This window comes from Polyodon spathula, chromosome 11, assembly GCF_017654505.1.
Source record: "Polyodon spathula isolate WHYD16114869_AA chromosome 11, ASM1765450v1, whole genome shotgun sequence".
In the NCBI taxonomy this organism is placed as follows: Eukaryota; Metazoa; Chordata; class Actinopteri; order Acipenseriformes; family Polyodontidae; genus Polyodon; species Polyodon spathula.
In genome coordinates this window covers 25169117-25190414 of record NC_054544.1, presented here as the reverse complement: position 1 = coordinate 25190414, position 21298 = coordinate 25169117, and the positions used below count along the sequence as shown (strand labels likewise).

Genomic DNA, 21298 nt, shown 5'->3' with positions numbered 1-21298 from the left:
TTTTATAGACAGCAGTTGATGTTCAAGAAAAGTCATGTTTGAGAAAATGAAACGCTTGAAATTGTCCAAAGAAAATTACGGGTACAGCAACTAGGAGAATCCAAGATTAACTAACAGGCATGGACATAAATAAAGTTTTAGAAGCATCATGTATAATCATACATGAAAGAACTGTACAAAGGCACCTCAACACAGAAAGGATGTATGCACGTAGACCTCGCTGCAAACCACTTTTAAAGGAAGTGTGTTAAACAAGCCATCTAAAATTTGGCAAGAAATCTGAAAAGGAATCTGAAGCAATCTTTAAAAAAGTGCTCTGGTCCAATGTGACTGAAATAAAACTGAACTGAAAGAAATATGCAAGACAGAATGGGCCCAGATTTCACCAACAAGGTGTAACATACTGTTTAAGAGTTATCACAGACATCTGAAAGCTGTAACAAAAGCAAAAGGACACACGAAATACTAAAGCAGGGGTGCCAGTACTTTTGTCATGAAAAAATACTTTAAATGAAATACTTTTTTTTTTTTTTGCTGTTAGTACTCATTCCCTCCCTCCCCATCCGATTGTCCAGTTCTCTGTGAATCTAGAAATATATCTCTTGCACATTATTGGAAGTGCCTGTTTTCAATACTGTCCTCAATCCGCAGGTACTCACTCCACAGACCGCAGCTCACCCCCTCCAGGATACGTACCAGACGCCCAGCAGCAAGTAGCCCACAACGGATCCTTCACCAGCATCAATAGCGAAGGGGAGTTTATTCCAGAAAGCATGGACCAGGTAGGGGCTTCTGATCTTGGTGCCCATTCCACTACCCAAGTTGAATTTATGAAATGCAGATTTATAGCCTTAGTGAATGTAGCTAGTGAAATTTACTCATTGCCTTGTAATATGTAGTTCCCAATGAAAATTCCCATTTCTGAAAGAATAGTGTAAATATAAATATTTTTTATGTCTTAAATAAATACAGCAAAAGTTTGTCTTATTGACGTTCTACCTGTTGCACTGCATTTAGGCACCTGGCAGCCTTTTTAGTTTGCTTCTGGTAAGTGATTGAACACACTGCATAGTTTCAAATGTCTTCAATGAAAAAGCACCATCTCTATCAAAAATTGGAAATATTTCTGCTATTAAGATCTAGTACAAGATAAGGACTTTTCACGTGTCTGTTGTTATTTTACATTTATTAGTGTTTTTATTTTGTTTGATAATTCACTGATGGTGAAAATAAAATGTCTTTAAAAGCTGGACATAACGATGTATTCAGAAATTTAGCATTTACTGTTTTTTAGGTAAGCATGTAAATATTTAGAAATATTTGTTGTATAATAAATAACTCAATCAATTTTGAACAAGACAGCGTTATTTTTTCTGCGTTAATATATTTTTTTAAGATAGTGAAATGCAGTGAAATAAGCAGCCCTGCTAATCTTTAATAAAACGTTCAACCACAGATTATCAGGGGGGAGTGAAAACAAATTGCATTTTCACTGCTGCCCTTATCAGTGAATGCTAACCTGGATTTATGGGTGGTATGATATTTATTAGTGGTGCAATTGGAACCCTAATTTCGTATTCGTTTATCAATAATAATCGTTACATTGACGTTTTATTTTTCCAAATAAAGAACAAGTATTTGTTTTTTAACAGAAGATCCAATAACTAAAAACACTGTTGTGCTTAATAGTTAAACAAAAAGGCACAACTTGCATACAAATTAGAACACATCCGATTCTAAAAAAAGATATACAAAGGACTTGAGTTTTTAACAACTGAAAAGAATATGCGTGCGTCCACATCAGATGTCCATTTAACATTGAAATAATAATACAAAATACTGTATTTTAACAGAAGTAATTTCTGTCTGAACTATGGTTGTTCATTACAGTTAAAAGTATTGCATTCATTTTTAAATCAAGAAAACATGAAAACAATAGGCCTACTTCTGGTTTGGCTTGTCCAACACGAATGTAGAGGCCTAAAGTGTGTATCCTAGTAACGCAATAATCTACTGTAGTAGCACTAAAAGAAGTGTACTCTCACACACTCAAGGTTTTATTGCTAACTGGCAACAGAAGACTTCAAACTGGGTTCTAATTTGATGCATCGATTCACCAATATGTAGTCGAACCTAATTTAGATGTCAAATACATTGACACAATTGGGGCTACCCTGGAGAATAATTCCAACTAGTCTACATGAAGGGATGAAAACTAAATAAATATGGTCTATGGGTTTTATAGCTTTACGTAAGATTTATAATTGAGTGTTTTAAAGTTGTGGATGAACACATGAAAAACAGTACAGTACATTCCTTTAATGCAAGATAGCCTTCATACAGGATTGTCTTCAGTTTCATACAATATTAATACATACATAAATAAATCAGATGGTTTGATATTTTGATTTAAAAGTATAACCATGCAATATATCTATTTATTACAGAATTCACTTTTTTTTTCTTCCCCAAAGTAGTCTAGTTTGACACATTTGGGGCTACCCAGAGAATAATTCAAACTCAGATTGGTAATTCAAAAAAAGTCGCACTTTGACATGAAGGAATTTATTTATTTATGTACTAATAATTGTATTATTGTATTGTATGATTCTGTATGCAGAGAAATAAGCTACCTTACTTTAGGAAAGGGATGTATTGTATTGTATTTTGTATGTTCATCAACAGCTTTAAACACTCCATATATTTCTTACTTAAAACTATTAAAAAATAAATAACACACATACACACACTATGTACAATTCTACCCATAGACCATGTTTATTTCGTTTTCATCCCTTCATGTAGAAACGAGATGCGTTGGTTATTCTCCAATGAAACCATTTTGAAAAATAAAATAAAAATAAAATGTTAATATGGTAGCCTAATAAATACATTGCCGACCTATGTGTTTTAAATAAAATTATCAAACCGTCCGATTTATTCGTTTATTTATTTACATGTCAAAAGAACAAAAACGGATGATCTTCAGATAGGCTTCGGGTAAAGTGCATTTTTTGCATCCTGATGAGGTCGTATTTCAGCTTGGGGTTCATATATAGATAGATAGATAGATAGATAGATAGATAAAGAAAGAAAAAACGCACCCTCGTCTCTTCAGAAATACAGGTAGGAAAAAAATGTTTGCCTCCCGTCAGCGATCAGAGAGAGGACACACCTCTGATCTCAAACCCGAGTCCAGTAAGCAAACATCTTGAAAATACCTTTGAGAGAGAGTTTGTCAGGATGTTAACAATGAAAAGAAAAATTACAGGTACATTATTTAAATAGTTATATAATTAAATAAATAGTTATAGCAGCACGTGGGGACGTATAACACTATATCTTTCGGAACAAAGTGTTGATGTTCCAAAGATCATCACTCTACTCCTTACCATTGGTAAATGTAGAAAATCAGAGTTTAACATAGAAACAAAGTTGAAACCATAAATGTAGCGCCACTTTATTGTAGTCCTGAGTTCCTAGCTCTTCACAGTTGCAGTGTGCCGGTGGTAGTGTCGTTATTCACCTTTGTTTCTGTTTCTAGATGTTGGATCCTCTATCAATGAGCAGCCCTGAAAACTCAGCATCAGGAAGTTGCCCTTCACTAGACAGTCCCTTGGACAGGTAAGGGCATAAAGGTATTATAGAGTAGCAGATGGCCAAGGCCAAGAGTTGTTAAGACCTGAGGTTAGATTTGCTTTCCAAGATTTTAATGTATGTACCCCAACCTAATGGATATTTAGCTATGATTTAAAGTCAGATGTAAAATGATTGGCTTGCAGTAGTGTATCAGTTGAATAGGTAAATTTCACTCGAAATAAGGTTTCACATGAGGAGCCATAGTTTGATGCTCCATCCCACTGAAAGGTGGACACCACAAACTGTAAAAGCAGTGTGTAATTGCTCACAGTATCAAACACGTAAGTTGTTGAGTGATGGGCACATTATTTTACTTGCCAGTATCTTTTAGAGATAACCCATAAAGAGTTAGGTTTACCAGAAATAAATTAAGCTTTTTTTTGTTTGTGATCTTAGTGTTTAGTGTTTTATTTCACAGTGAGAGCTACCCCAAATCTCGGATGCCCAGGGCCCAGAGCTATCCTGATAACCATCAAGAATTCTCAGGTAAGCTGTGTTGTTGTTGGGTGGAGGGCTTGGAATTTTGAATGTAAATAACCGCTGCATCCTGAGAAAAGCGGTTCTGCAGGAATGGGTTGGATTAAAACCATTAATAACACTGTGTAACACTTTTTTTTTTTTTTTTTTTTTTTTGGTTCCTGGGTAGTAAATGTTATTTCCTAATTGGTTATGCCTCAAAAGTATAGAAAATGGCTATTATTCCCCACAAACTTTGCTTTTGTGACCAGGACAGTGATATTTTGAAATTTACTTATTTTGCAGAACATTCCAGATAGATTCAGTGCTGAGTAAACTTGGAGTAACTTCTAGAACTTTCCAGTAATATAAATAGTAGTATAAATACAGGGGCCTTAAGCCCACCAGTTCAGTTTAGTTCCAGCTGCCTAAGTGGATACATATCTGCATTTTTCTGGGATGGCATCAAGAGGCTGCAAGCATCCGGCAGACGCATTTTGCTATGTCTGCGGCCAATTTATCAAGACGAGCGAAAAAGTACTCCGTGGAAGCATCTGCTAAGATGTGTGAGGCCTACAAGGCATGTTTCGGCATGCCTGTCGGGGATCAAGACAAACCCTGCCACCACTGCACATCAAATTGGGCCTTGTGAAACAATTTGTCAGAGCTCTAGATAAGGAGTCGGCAGCCTTCAAGTACCTTCAGGACTTCTTCCCTAAGCTGTCTGAGGCAAAGGTCAAAGCCGGTGTCTTCGTCGGACCACAGATAAAGAAGATCCTGGAGTGCAATGAATTCCCCAAGAAGGTCACTAGTAAGGAGAAAGCGGCTTGGAACAGCTTTGTCGCAGTGGTTCGGGGCTTCCTGGGCAATCACAAGGCCGAAAACTGTGTGGAGCTGGTTGAGACTCTGGTGAAGAACTACGGCACAATGGACTGTAGGATGTCCCTCAAAGTCCATATCCTTGATGCTCATCTTGATAAATTCAAGAAGAACATGGGAGCGTACTCGGAGGAGCAAGGCGAGTGCTTCCACCAGGATATACTGGACTTTGAACGCCTCTACCAAGGACAGTATAACGAGAACATGATGGGAGACTACATTTGGGGGCTGATTTGTGAAAGTGATTTACAGTATAATCGTAAATTTCGAAAAACTACTCGCTTCTAAATCTTTTGTAGTCATTTTTGTATTACTTTAGTATAAATACACGTTAATTTGGATTCATAAGTTTTTTTTTCTGACTTTGTGAACAAATTCGCCCGTTTTCTCATTGGAAATAGGTAAATTTCAAAATATCACTGTCCTGGTCACAAAAGAAAAGTTTGTTGGGAATAATAGCCATTTTCTATACTTTTGAGGCATAAGCAATTAGGAAATAACACTTACTACCCAGGAACAAAAATTGTGTTACATAGTGTAATGTTTCTTTCTGTACCAGATATGATTGGCAGATAGGGGTGGGCCGGTATAAAATGGTAACCTTAATATAAGTCATGCAAGTTATAAAATGAAGGATGAAGAAATACAATAAATTACACAATCATAGCACATAAATGTCATTTTTAAGATCATATGGAATGCTTTAAACTTTAGGTATTTTGGGGGCTCCCGAGTGGCGCATCCAGTAGAATGGAGTGCATGATGTGCCCTATAGCCTGGAATTACAAAAGATTATGGATTGCATTTTTCAGCAGTAATGCCACCTTCAGATGAAAGGATTACCCAGTCAGCAGAGAGATTCTGGCCATTGATGTGTCCATTTTATGACAATATGAATTTACTGTAGATTCCATTGCTTTGCTTTGGACTTGCATGGGCTATAAGAGCTATGTATGACTGTGGCAAAGTGGTTAACTGTGTGCAGGTGAAGGAAATGCAACAGTGATTAATAAACAGACAGACAATTATAATCCAGGTGCAATGTTGTTTTTAATTGTTTTTAAATCCAATGGCTTGATGGCAAAACAACAGTAAAGAGTAACAATGGTAATGAAGCAATACAGCGGCGTGTATTGCTTATTTGTAATCTGCGGGTTGGCTCCGAAATAATAACAGTCCCGTTTCAGTTCACCCATATGTAACACATACACGAACACAAACACCAGTCCACAGTGCGTGCTCTAGTGCTTGTAATGAATACAGTGTTGTTGATCTTTGATCTTTGACCACAGCTCCGGATTGTGTTAGTCGTCTAAATAACAGCAAACAGTATTTAATAACGACAAAACAAACACGATTATCACAGCACAGTTATTTTAGTTACCAGTTTTAACCATTCACAAAGGAACAGATCACATCACTACGTCCCCTTCAATACCGTCAACCATGACCCCTTGATTAGCAAGTTTATCCGCTCCTCCAATTCATGGATGCCACTCCGTTTCCCGCCCAGGTCATTGATTTAGTATATCGTAGCTCTGTCCCCTTTCTAGATGACCGACTTCCACCTAACCCTGGGAATGAACTGTCGGGCTATCCAAACCAGGGTCCTCTGTTCCTTTTACACAGTGCCCTCGCAGGTCAGGAGGGAGATCGAACACCAAGAGTCATTCAATCTCTGCCACAATGACCCATGTTCTTTTACTGTTTATCTTTACTCCAGTTGTTTTGTCAGACATTTTTTTTATGAACTTGTTTCATAAGACCAGTCCTCCATTGCGCAGCTTGTTTCCTTCAGTAAGTATTTTATTCACCTGCACCTTTTATCCATTGCAGATTATGAAATTCCTGTATTTGAGAAGTTTGGAAAAGGTGGGACATACCCTCGCCGATACCATATCTCATTCCATCATCAGGATTACACTGACGGCAAGTACACCCAGACTTATCTAACGAAGCAGCTATGTAAAAAAATACTTTTTATCTGCCTTGTTTACTGCAAAGTCCACATACAATACTATACATTACGTACAGCATTGATTACAGCACTGTTCATTACATGCTATAATGCACATGTACAACATATTGCACATCAAATGTCAAAACATATGTCAAAACATTTCGGTTGCTGGTTAACAATTTTCTGAATATCATAATATGTGGAGGGTGGCATTGCTAAACTACTTCATATTGAATTCTATAGGCTAATGATGTTGGCTTTGACACCCAAGCATGTAGGTGGAAATTGGGTAACCTGGCACTGATACAAACGAGAGGAGGCCATTCGGCCCATCTTGCTCGTTTGGTTGTTAGTAGCTTATTGATCCCAGATATCTCATAACAATAGTACGTTGAATCTGGTTAATATGAATGTTTTGTGTTGCCATGCTGCAGGCCGCAAGACGTTCCCTCGTGCTCGCCGGACCCAGGGAAACAGTTTTCGTTCACCAGTGAGTTTCAGCCCCACAGACCACTCGCTCAGCACCAGCAGTGGGAGCAGCATCTTCAGCCCAGAGTTTGAGGAGAGTCGGAGCAGCAGGAGGAGGGGCAGCGACATTGAAGGCAACCCCACACTCACTGTCATGGATATCAGCCCACCCAGCCGCTGTGAGTACTGGGGGGTGGAGGCGTACTCTGCAGTCTGTATTTTGGATTCATGGATTTTAACATATAATCATGCAAATAGGTGCATAGGCTTAGACTTGGCTACACACTTTTTACAGAGCATATGCAGTTACTTTTATATAAACAACATACACCTCTCTTCGAGTAAAAGCTCCCCCACAGATGAAGTGTAAATGCAAGATGTGGGGGGCAAAGATGTTTATACATTTGCATTATCATACACCAGCATAAGTTGTGATTTCTGATAGTTTTTCACTCTTTGCTTTCACTTCAACTCTTTTCTAAAATAGTTCTGCATACAAGTCCATTTGCTTATCTCGCATTGAAGTGTACTCCTATTACATAAGAGCATGCACCTATTTGTGAGATTTATATGGTATTCATAGCCTCCAAGATGAATATTTTGGTAAAGAAAGGGTAAGTATTTCCACCTGGAATGTCTGCAGTTGTGATGTTGTAAGCCAGTGCTCCTCAAAGTTGTGCTGTAGTAAAGGTTGGGAGAACCACAATAAAACAGGGACCTCAACAGGGATCTGTGATTGAGTGATTTCAGCTCTGTGCTAAGTGATGTTTTTATAATTTTCTTTCTAAGCTCCAAGAGCTCCCACCAACTGGCGTCTGGGAAAACTGCTTGGCCAAGGAGCCTTTGGGAGAGTGTACTTGTGCTATGATGCCGACACTGGTAGGGAGCTGGCAGTGAAACAGGTGCAGTTTGATCCCGACAGCCCAGAAACCAGCAAGGTGAGGAAGATAAGATCGTTTACATATCTTTATTTTAGAATTATTGATACTTATTTGCTTTTCCCTGTTGAATAGTACCCCAAAAACACCACTTTTTTGTATTTTTTCCTAGAGGTAAAACCATTTGTTACTGTTCTATCTGACTTTGTAGGAGGTTAGTGCCTTGGAATGTGAGATCCAGCTGCTGAAGAACCTGTTCCATGAGAGAATCGTCCAGTACTATGGTTGCTTGAGGGACACTCAGGAAAGGACCCTCTCCATTTTCATGGAGTACATGCCGGGGGTAATGCATATATATAACCCTTTTTTTTCTAAGGTTTAACTTCCTATATGCTCTTTGACATTAAAAGTGAAACATTCACTGAGCACTTTCACATTTAGAGTAGTGATGATACATTCTGCCTCATCCTAAGTTTCCACCAATGGCTGATCCCTGCTGCCTAGCTGTGATCTCCAGTGAGCTGCTTCTAGATATTTCTTTGTCAACTCTGAAGTCTCAGATTTCTAAACCCCTCTCCATTATAACTGGAAAGTTGTCTTCCACCTGTGACATGATATATCTGCGTGTTTTCTAACACACAAAATAGATACAAGGCGATTTGTAAATAACACACCCTAGATAAAAAGCAAAACATATTTTCTGTTGTATTTCAGTTTTAAAAGTAAACAGTCATGGTGAGCAGAAACACATACAGTGTTGATATATCTAAGGCATGTGTAAATTGTTCGTATTGCACCAGAGGCCTTCCATTTTGAAATATTCAGACAGGCCAAAGATCAGTCCAGTCATGCCATGTATGTGTTCTTGTTTGCTGTGTGCTTGAAAAATAATGAAAATAAATAATTGTTTATGAATCACTCTGTATATTAGACCTTCTGCCAAATTAACTGAGCTTTAGAATTACTGCACTCACACAAAGGACTAAAACTCTGCAGGTAATACTGTCTCCTGTGCATCTCAGACACCACTGTGATACTTTGAATCCGATGCAAAGGCATGTTTGTTTCAGCATGGAAATTTCACACCACTGCTGTTCTTCCAATACCTTATAAATTCCAGATTCAGTTATTATGTGGTGATTTAAATCCAATTCAAATAGGGCGCAGGGCTGTTCTGGCACGGCACCAGAGATGCCTGGCCATGGCCCAGACAACGGCAAGATAGCACTCTTGAAACGGACCTTACATGTATAGAACATTTCGAGGAAAACGGAGAACACAATACAGAGTAAAGTGGAGCATGCTATTAATTTATATTAAATGGTACTATATCAACAGAGCATCCATGTAGTAACTTTATTACCTTTTACTTTCTTGCTGCCTATCCCAGATTTCACTGAAACACATTTTATTTAGCTCGCAACTATGTTTTACTTAAATTAAGTAAATATATGTCAACCACCAGAAAGCCTGCAGGGTTTTTTTGCTTTTGTTTTTTTTTCCCTTCAAAGCACCGATGCCTTGTATATTATTATAATACTTTCAATTTTTTTTTTTTTTTTTCAACTGATATGAAGAACACTTTTGTTGCGTGGGGCGACTTGCAGGTTTGTTTATTGTATACAGTAATTAGTAGAAAATTGTTCAGTACCATCAGCCAATCATCTTCCAGGTATAGCGGGCTTCTGTCAGACAATAGATGTCCGCTGGAGAGTCACAGCATCAACTGTGAATCAAACTTAAAATCAATCTGCACAAGCAGCAGCTTTTTAATTTTTACTTGCCTTAGTGAATGCTCAGTTCACAGCTCCCCTCTCCCATGTCTCTCACCCTTGTTGTTACCTACCTACCACCTAAGAGAAACTCTGCTTTTATTGCCAAGTTTTCAGAATTCCTCTCCCTCTCTGCACTTCTACTGACAAAATCCTACTTCTGCTTGCCTTCCTCCTCCCCCAGTGACTAAATTCAACATGATTCTGAACTGTCTTGGACTCTCTTAATCAGTCAACATCCCCACTCACACCTGAGGACACACCCTGGATCTGCTTATCACCAGGGGCCTCGATATCTCCAATCTCTTCTTTTCAGATGTCTTTCTTTCTGACCATTTCTTAATCACTTCTAATATTAATCTCTCTGCTCCTTCCTCCACTACTTATACTGTTATCTCCTTCTGTCCCAAGAATCTGCTGAATTCTCTGAAACTGTCAGAATGTGTCTCTCCAACCCCTCTAACTAGTACTCCCCTGTCCTCATTTGATAATTCCATGACTCTCTACAAAGACATCCTTACTCATTTCATCGACACTGTTGCCCCGCCTGTTGAACCGACAAGCAAGATCGACACTGCCCACAGTACACCCTCGAACTTCGATTGCTTAAGTCTGCTTGTCACAAGCTTGAGCGCAAATGGAGGTCGTCTGGACAGAGAGATCAGGGTAAAATACTTCTTTGAAAAACTATGGGACACGGTAAACCCAATGTTCTCTTTAAGACCATTGACCAAATCCTGCATCCAGCCACTGACAGATCCAACTCCCGTTCATCCTTCTCTCTTACCTATCATGATTTCTCCTCTTTCTTTCGGAAACAAAATCGACAACATCTATTCTACGCTTTCTTACCACAAACCCAGTTTACTACTTGACCTGTAGACAGTCAGCTGATGAAACATCTCACGGAAAACAATCTGCTTGAATCTCTACAGTTTGGTTTCCAGCCGCATCACAGTACTGAAACTGCACTGCTCCAGATTGTGAATGATCTCCTGCTCAATGGTGATGCTGGTGCTCCCTCTGCGCTTGCCCTCCTTGACCTAACAGCTGCTTTTGACACAATAGATCATGGCATTCTTGTTGACCACCTTCAGAAGTTTGCTGGAATTTCTGGAACCTGTCCAGGACCTGGATGTCCTCTTACCTATCTGGACGCATGCAGTATGTTTTCTATGCTGGATGCAGTGGCATTTTAAACCCAGTCACTTGTGGTGTTCCCCAAGGATCTGTTCTTGGGCCCCTTCTCTTCAACATCTGCATGCTTCCCTTGGGCCACCTTATCCATCAGCACAGCCTCATGTTTCACTCCTATTCTGATGACACCCATCTCTACTTTACACTGGAAGCCCTTCTGCCATGGTCCGGTTCTCTGCTTGCATTCAAGACATCGAGGCCTGGATGTCTGCTAATTTTCTTCAGCTGCAAATCTAGCAAATGTGAATTCCTCCTAGTAGGATCAAAAACTCAACTTAAGAATCTCAATATAGCTGCCCTGAACCTCAGAAACTGTCTGCTGCTGCCTTCCCCCACAGTACGAAGCCTTGGTGTACTTCTTGACAGCAACCTCTCATTCGTGGTCAAATCTTCCTTCTACCATCTTCGAAACATCTCCAGAGTCCGTCCTTACCTTTCCTTCCTGGATATGGAGATACTTTGTCATGCATTTGTGTCCTCTCGACTCGACTACTGCAACTCTATATGGTGGTCGGCATTCACCATATACCGACTGCAGCTAGTTCAGAATTTTGTTGCAAGGATCCTTATTAGATGTAAAAAATGTGATCACATCAATCCCCGTCTTGCCCAGCTGCACTGACTATGTAAAGTTCAGGATTATTTTCAAAACTCTCCTGCTCACGTACAATGCCCTTCATAACACGGGTCTTGAGTACTTCTTCAACCTGCTGATCTGCTGTGTCCTTGCCAGCAAGCGGAGGTCCTCTGACTCTGACCTACTTGTTATCCCCAAGCGAAAGTGCACCACACTTGGAGAACACTCATTTAGCTTCATGGCTCTGACTCTTTAGAACTCTCTTCCAGCTTTGGTGCGTGATGCTCCCACCGTCGCTCGCTTTAAATCAACTGTCAAGACCCACCTGTTCTCTCTTGCTTTCCATCCTCTTTAAGCCTAGTATCTGCTATTAGTTGCTGTGTTGCTGCTACTATTTCATGTATTATGCACTTTCCACTGTATTTATGTTATATATATATATATATATATATATATATATATATATATATATATATATATATATATATATATATATATATATATATATCAGTGCCATGAAAAAGTATTTGCCCCCTGTCTGATTTTCTGCATTTTTGCATATTTCTGATGATTTTCAACCAAAATCTAATATTAGATACAAGGGACCCTGAGTGAACAAATAACCCAAAATTTCAATACTTATTTAATTTATTTATTAAAGAAAGTTATGCAACACAGTTATGCCCTGTGTGAAAAAGTAATCGCCCCCTTAGACTCAATAACAGGTTACACCACCTTTAGCAGCAATAACTGCAACCGAACGGCTCCTGTAGTTATTGATCAGTCTCTGACAGCACCATGGAGGAATTTTGGTCCACTTCTTCATGCAGAACATCTTCAACTCAGTGACATTTGTGGGTTTTCGAGCTCGTTTTAGGTCCTGCCATAACATCTCAATGGGGTTTAGGTCTGGACTTTGACTAGGCCATTCCAAAACTTAAAATTTCTTGTTCTTCAACCATTCTGATATAGACTTGCTTGTTTTTTTTCGGATCATTGACTTGCTGCATGACCCAGCTGCTCTTCAGCTTCAGCTCATGAACGGATGGTCTGACGTTCTCCTGTAGAATTCTCTGATGCAGAGCAGGATTCATGGTTCCTTTAATAATGGCAAGTCGACCAGGTCCTGATGCAGCAAAGCAACCCCAAATAACAACACTACCACCACCATGCTTGACTGTTGGTGTGAGGTTCTTACTGTGGAATGCAGTGTTTGGTTTTCGCCAGACATAATGGGGCCCACGTTGGCCAAAAAGTTCCACTTTTGACTCATTTGTCCATAGACATTGTTCTAGAACTCTTGAGGATCATCCAGGTGCTTTTTGGCAAACTTGAGACGAGCATTCATGTTCTTCTTAGTGAGCAGTGATTTCCACCTTGCTACTCTGCCATGAATCCCATTTTTGCCCAGTGTCTTTCTGATGGTGGAGTCATGAACACTGACCTTAGCCAAGGTGAGTGAGGCCTGCATATCCCTGGATGTTGTTCTTTGTGACTTCCTGGATGATTTTCCGCCTTGCTCTTGGAGAGATTTTGGATGGCCACTCCTGGGAAGATTCACTACTGTCCCAAGCTTTCTCCATTTGGACAGTGTGGCTCTGACTGTGGTTTGGTGGAGCCCCAGAGCCTTAGAAATGGCTTTTTCCAGAGGTCTTCAGGAATTTCTTTTGATCGTGGCATGATTTGCCTCTAGAACCTGTGTGCTGACAAATTTACTCTGATGGTAAGGGCCAAAGGAAGACAGATTTATATTGGGCAGGGCTGTCCCAAATCAGGCCTGATTTATTAACCAAAGTATTCAAAAATGCAGAAAATCAGACGGGGCAAATAGTTTTTCACGGCACTGTATAGCATGTATTATGTATTTCTCTGTATATAAAGTATTATGGATTTTCATGTTGTTACTGCATCTTGTAAAGTGCTTTGTGATAATGGTCCACTATGAAAGGTGCTATATAAAATAAACACTGATTGATTGATCTGTTCGACAGAAAATACTAAACAAAGACACAAGATACTTCGCACCGACAAAAGCAACCAGTCTTGTACCCTGCAACGGCTTAATCAGACTAGTTTTCTACTTTTTTTTTTTTTTTTTTTTTTTAAACCATAAAGTACCATTATCCTTTATTTGAGGACAGGCACACTAATTTAGTGTGTCCAAATATAATTTTTCCCCTGATTTTCTCCCAATTTGGAATACCCAGTCACTTTTTCCCTCACCACAGCGATTCCTCACATAGCTCAGGAAATCTGAAGGTTCAGTGGGCGTCCTCCAATCCCACGACCAAGCCAGCTTTTTCACCCAGGAACTCGAGAGCAGATGTCAGCCCCCCTTACATTTGGACAGTTTTTACCAAAAAAAAGAAACACATTCTACATTTGTTTCTTTTAGTATTGATGAATAACTTCCGAGTTTACTGGTCTGTATACTGTTAGCAATTTAACTCATTTTCCACCTTTACTCTGCAGGGATCTATAAAGGACCAGTTGAAGGCCTATGGTGCACTTACAGAAAACGTGACCCGGAAATATACACGACAGATCCTGGAGGGTGTGTTTTATCTACACAGCAACATGATTGTACACCGAGATATCAAAGGTGAACAGGGAGGCTAAAGCATGAAGAAGATTGGGGGGTGGGGGGTAAACAGTTTGAGTCTTTTGTACCTGTGTAAAATCATGTTCCCTTTCTGTGCTTTCTGATTTAACTATCTTCTTAAACAATGTATTTTGTTTAGCAGAGTCTGTATTGCATGCAATAGAATGACTGTGCATATGGATAAACTGTTGTTTCTCCTTTTCCCACCTCAGGAGCGAATATCCTGCGAGACTCCGCAGGAAACGTCAAGCTAGGTGATTTTGGAGCTAGTCGGCGGCTCCAGACCATTTGCGTAACTGGGACGGGGATAAAATCAGTCACTGGCACCCCCTACTGGATGAGCCCCGAAGTGATCAGTGGAGAGGGCTACGGGAGGAAGGCAGACACCTGGTGAGTTGGGGTTTGGCCAGATACTGCGTGTGTGTGTGTGTATGTGTATGTATATATATATATATATATATATATATATATATATATATATATATATATATATATATATAAAAGAAAGTCTTATAGCGCCGTTTCAGAATATCCAACTGCTGGTGATCCTGATTTTAAATGCTCGATTGGGTTCAGATCTGGTGACTGAGAATGACATAACATATGGATAATATCAGTGTCATGCTCATCAGACCATTGGGCGACCACAGGTGGTCTGTGGAATGGGGACATTGTCATCCTGGAAGACACCACCTTCCCCCCCCCCCACCCCCGGCAGGAAAGAAATGCTGCAACATGGGGTGAAGATGATCACTCAGTACCGTTAAGTAGCGATTAGCATTGACCTTGCCTTCTGAGGGAATGAGTGCACCCACACCATACTAGGAAAATGCTCGTTCTTTAGGTTGGCGCCACACATGCACTCGTCCGTTTGTTGAGAACATGGTGAAGGATGATTCATCTGACCATATCACATTTCTCCACTGCTCGGTAGTCTATTGCCTGTGTCTTTGCACCACTGGACTCGCAAACATGCATTGCCGCAGGTTGAAATTTGCAGTAAATTGATCTGCAGTTGCTCGCCTGTTTTGCCTTGCAATTTGAATTAATGCACAGATATCAGGATCCTGGAGTATGCGCTTCTGCCCACTCTTGCCCTTTGCTGATGATGTCTTTACCTCGGAGTTTCATGCCAATATCACCTTAGACACAGTTGCTCCTGCAACATCAGCAAGTTGAGTTGTCTTGGCCACTGAAGCTCCTGCCAAAAGTGCCCCAACAATCACCCCTCTTTCAAAGTCACTGAGGTTTCCTCTTGCAGCCATGCTAGCCATAATTATAGGCTACCAGGCCTGTCCAGCATTTTATACATGACCCTAAGCATGCTTAAAAGTGTAGTGTTCTTGAGTGCACAAGAAACAGAACTTGATTTTTCAGCAGTAATTCAGCAAATATTCAGTATCAGTATTCAGCACTAAGTAACTTTACAGAAAGATGTATCCTTCCTAAACCTGCGTACAAGTCTGCAGGATCAAATTTGTTAAGGTTGATAAGTCTTTTTCTTGGAATGGGTTTTAAAAATGATGGCTCAGAAGAATATCGTGTACAATCACAATCAGGAAAAAATAAGTAATGTCTCATAGGATCATGCTCAGTTTGGTGTGATCTCTCTGCTGTTCTCTTGGTCCCTGATTCTGTCCTTTTGCTTGCAGGAGTGTGGGCTGCACCGTGGTAGAGATGCTGACGCAGAGGCCTCCTTGGGCAGAGTTTGAAGCTATGGCTGCTATCTTTAAAATAGCCACCCAGCCAACCAACCCACAGCTGCCACCCCATGTCTCGGATCACTGCCGAGACTTCCTCAAACACATTTTTGTGGAGGCAAAGCTGCGTCCGTCTGCTGAAGACCTGCTGCGGCACACTTTTGTGCACTAGAACCCCCCCCCCCCCCCCCCCCGGTCTCATGCTTTCGACAACACTTTTATAATACATAGTGTTGGGTGAGCTTGCATGGATTTAATGCTAAAAACTATTGAAAACTAGATATTTTCAAGACTAGCTTTCTTTCAGGGTACAGTAAGAAGAAATGGTCGTCACTCTCAAATATCCTGTTTTGATTGCATTGGTTACTATATTATTTAACTACTCTGATTAATATAATTAGACAGCCTCTTGATGTTGACATCACTTGATTATGAGTATATACAAAGATGCTAATGTGCAGCAGTGAAAAATATTAACTGCTAAAAGCATAGTAACAATTTATTTAAATGTGATGTTGCAACTTACATTTGTAGATAGTCCCTGCATTCTGTGTGTGTTAAGCCAGTGGATTCTGCTGCTTTCACTCATAGTGACCAATAGCTCTGGCAATGCCAGTTGGTTATTAGGCCAGATCTTGTGTCCGTTGTTAACAGCCAGCTGCGTATTGGAACATCAGATTGTATTCGGCATCAGTAAATGATAGAAGAGGCCACAGCTTGGCTATGATCTGAAGATGGTATGTACCGTTCGGTATGTATTGATTAGTTTGCACATTGACATACAATGCTTTCACCATAAAGCTGTGGTGGAAATGGCAATGCTTTAATTGGATATGTTGAGATATTTTTTACCAAATGTATATATTAATTATATACTGTAGTAAACTTGTAGTAAGCTTTTAACACACATACATATATACATTATCTCTCTGTCTCTGTCTCTCTCTCTCTGAGATAGAGATAGATATAGGTATAGATATAGATGAATTCATAATGAGTTTTTTGGAAACTTTTATGTTAGTGTTTTTAATTCACTAATGTTTTGTTTTAATAAAATAAATAATGCAAAGACATATTTTTATTATTTACAATTTGAATTTTCAGTTAGTAGAAATAATGTGATTTGATAGGGGAATGTCTAAAGCACATTCTGATGTGTAAAAATGGATAGTAAACAAGGAAATGTTTGTCTTTCAAGACTTTTTTTTTTTTTTTTGCAGTAGAACATATGGCATGTCAAGGAAACAAAACATTTGTCGTACAAATGCTGAGCAGAGTTAAATAACTAGAAGTAATTTGACTGTGTTTTTGAGATTGTTTCTTCCTCAGTAGTGTAATAAAGATAGTGTTGTAAATATATATTTTTTATTTAAAACCTTGCCCATTTCTAACAACATTTGTTTGACTTGACTCTAGGTCTGGCCTAGGTTGCAATTTATTATCCTGAAATTTTATATTAAGAGAAGAAAAGTGTAGTGTTTTTGTTTCCAAATTGAAATAATCAGAAACTTTTGCAGAGTTCACCTTATAGTCCCACAGACTTAAAGCACTTTATTGCATGCATTGTCCTTGTTTTTTAAGGAGTGGTTTGAACAGTTGTATGCCACATTTTCATCTGCAGTGTAATTTGCTGCCCTGTCCTATATTACACTTTTGCCAGGACCCTTTTCCATCTGCACAGAGTATGATATCCTGGCCTGTAAAGTGTCACAGGGCAGAAAATGCACGCATGTATGGTTTTAATTTCCCAACTTCATGCCTTCAATTAGCATAATCAATAAAAGCTCTGGCCATGTGTTGGCTTAACTCCTGTTGGGAAAAATGACTGCAGGTGGAAACATACTAATTCAGGTTCAGCTCAGGACAACTCATGATATCTAGTGAATACAAGGCATTAGTAGTATGAATTATGGATCTGTGGATTAAAATTAAGCCAACTGTTTGTGGTACAGCAAGATGGGAGGGCAGATTTAATGCCAGAAGTGTTGTAGACATAAAGCCTGTTAGTTGCATGCTCCACTTTTTTAATTAAGAAATTTGCTTCCAGTTCATAGTTTAGGGCAACTTCACATATGTCATTTCCATTTGAATTTCAAATACATTAAGTGCTCTTTCAAAGGTTCAAGTTTGACAACACTGGAGTCGCAAATATTGCAAGCTGGAATTTAACCAACTTACAGGTGAAAAGTGTCCTGGTCCATAGCAGGTTCCCACTATTTTGCCCTTGATTGTAAGATTGTTGTTGTTATTATTGTTGCTTCAGGTACAACACAATATTTGGTATTGATTCAAGAAGTTTTTAGTATTTACTGCTGTGGATTAAAATCAAGAAATATGTCAGATCAAAAATGTCCTTTTCTGAGAAGGAATTTGTTTTCTTTTAAATATTGCATCCTGTTTATGGGGATCATATATGATGCAGGTTAACCAGCGACTAAGGACTGACAGCAAGTTCAGTCCTTTTCATTCTTAGTTTCAGTGCTGGAATATATTTCCATGAACTGAACTTGAGCATGTAAATCTGTACATTCTGGCCAATGAAAATGTTTTCTCAAGATTTCCCCCAAATGTACATGGGAACACTTGCTTCCAGTGCTCTAATGTTGTATTTTACTGAGTACTAAAATAATGCCAATTAGACTAAGATTTTTTTTTTTTATCCCTAATATTACATGCCTAAATATTTTATTTTGTTAGGACTAAGTGGTAATTACCCTCAATCACATCTCCTGTTGGAGAGGATTTTGAATGGATCAAAAACTCTTGTAAATATATATATCAAAAAACCTTAGCGCGTACAGTTTTACAGATATAGTGGTATATCATTGTTTTTCTTTTTTGTAAATTGAGTGTATCAAGGGGTACATTGTACATTTTTTCTTATATATAGCTTTCAATTCTATATTTGATCTAATGGTTACTATCTGTAAATGTATTTTTACCTTCACCGTTGATTGCTGAGTGTAGTGTGTATGTATGTACAGATTTTTTTTTTCTATTACTGTCAATCTTTTTGCACATTTTTTGAAAACTGTATAATTTGTACACTGATGTAATACTCAATGGCCAATTGATGCTGGGTGTACAAAATCTGGGTTTATGTGCGCACTTTACTACTGTCTGTACTTCTGTGTCTTTTGGGGTTTTTAAGATACCTTGGCTTTGGTAGCTTCATAGTCTTTGGTCTTTTGTACTGCAGCGCTGTGTACAAATACTTTAAATACAGGAAGGTACACTTTTTTTTCCATGCCAATGCAGATTTGAACCCTGTGGATATTAGCGGTTTGTGGAAACTGATGAATATAATTTGATGAGATTGGATGTAGTAGCTGGAAGGATTAATCAAACCTTCAACTTAGACGTTAACAGTCCCCAAAGCTAGTCCACAAATCATCCCTTCAGAGTGTTTTTTTCCTGCAGTGCATGATAGAAAAATAATTCTTTAGGATTTCCATTTAACCTCTAACACAAGAGAGTCATGGGAAGGACAGGTACATGTTCAAATTAACCATATTAGTTTTGAACAGCTTCAGTCAACGGCAGGAGATTCTAGTCCAAAATTCAGTCAATTTGTATAAATTTTCGTTTTATGTGTTGCCCAGAACTTGGCACATGTACCCCCAGTGCAAGAAGGTGACTTCTTCAAACCTTGTCAGTGTGTTATCTGCAAATACTCCCAAAATAATGCAAAAGGACACAGGGTTGTTTCAGGTGCCTTTGATCACGTAGGATATATTAGCAAGGTCCTGTCTCCCTGCTAGTGTAATAGATCCCTCTGCCTTTCCTAATGCCAAGGCATGTTTACCCTCTCTAGGGTAGGGACATGGTCTCTTGCTTGGGTGTTTAAAGGATTTTCTTGTGTAACTATCTCAAGCTAACTACGCCATTGACAGTGGGCTGCTGACCCCAAGTTTTGAATGCACTGTTGAATGTCTTTAATGACTGTACTGTATTTCATGTAGGAGAGCTGGTATACTCCACACATTACAACTCCATTGTTAGGTAAAGGTTTACACTCTTCATGCACATTTTGACTGTATAACAAAAAAGGATGTACAAATGTATAAATTTAAAAAGGTACTTTTTTTAATTACACTTCCTGGTACAATTGCTTGTGTGTGTGTGTGTGTGTGTGTGTGTGTGTGTGTGTGTGTGTGTGAGATATATATATCTTTTTGTTATCTGTATCTCTTGTATAAGAAGCCATGTTTATATTTGGTTTGTGACCAATAAGCTTGTTTATATGAAATCTGTATATCAGTGGTACGCATCATCTTTTGTATTTTTTTTTTAAAGACTGATTTTATGCATGACGAGATCTGTAAGATTTAGTACACACATGTTGAAGGAACAGAATTGTTGGTGTTCTGATAAGCCCCCATGTGGAAGGTAATGGAATAAGTGCAAAGGTAACCGCTTTACACAAAGTAGCCGGTCTGGACTGGTGAAGATCTGTGATAGCCGGCGCTTTGCAGAGTGTTAATAAAGATAAATATTTATTTCAGTTTTGACTTTGTCTCACTTTTTGAATTAAAGGGAGGGATTGTAATTTTTCCATTAGTGTTGTGTGGGTCCCAAGGTTTATTATAATCTGCTGTCCTTTGGAATGGTTTTGTTTGGGTACTTGTGGTAGAAGGTTTCCCCAGGAGGCAGCATTGTCATGTACATCTACTTCCAGCTATTCATATTGCTGCTAATGTCACTGTAAGCAACACAAGCAGGCAGGATAGGTTGTGTTGTTTTAGTCACCACTGCAATGAAACCGGTGAAGCGGAAGTACCTTAAAATTGTTCAGTGGTAGCTGTGTTCGAATATCACAGCATTATAAATTGATTAGCATACGCAGTTAACAAAGGATGCAGTTACCAAAGAACTGGTGAAAACTGGTGAAAGAACTACAAAATGGTGAAAACAGGATATATTACCAGTTCTTTTGGGGAATATATAATACTGGCACTCAGACCTTTTATGTACTCTTTATTCTTTGGAACTAGTTTGCCAAAACCCTAAACAGACATTTAAATAACAAGCGACTGTGCAAATAATCATGTGTTGGTGGTCCCTTGATGTTAACCTCGTTCCCAGTATGGATACCATATTGAGGTCACATGGCTTTAGGTTAATGCATGATGGTGACACTTTAAGGGTCACATTCGATACAGCTGAAATC

The 21298-nt window shown here is 39.0% G+C and overlaps 1 pseudogene; it reads left to right on the top strand.

Annotated features, from left to right (window-relative positions):
* Positions 1–20632, top strand: part of LOC121322835 — a 33656-nt pseudogene extending 13024 nt beyond the window's left edge.
* Positions 20633–21298: the final 666 nt, after the last annotated feature.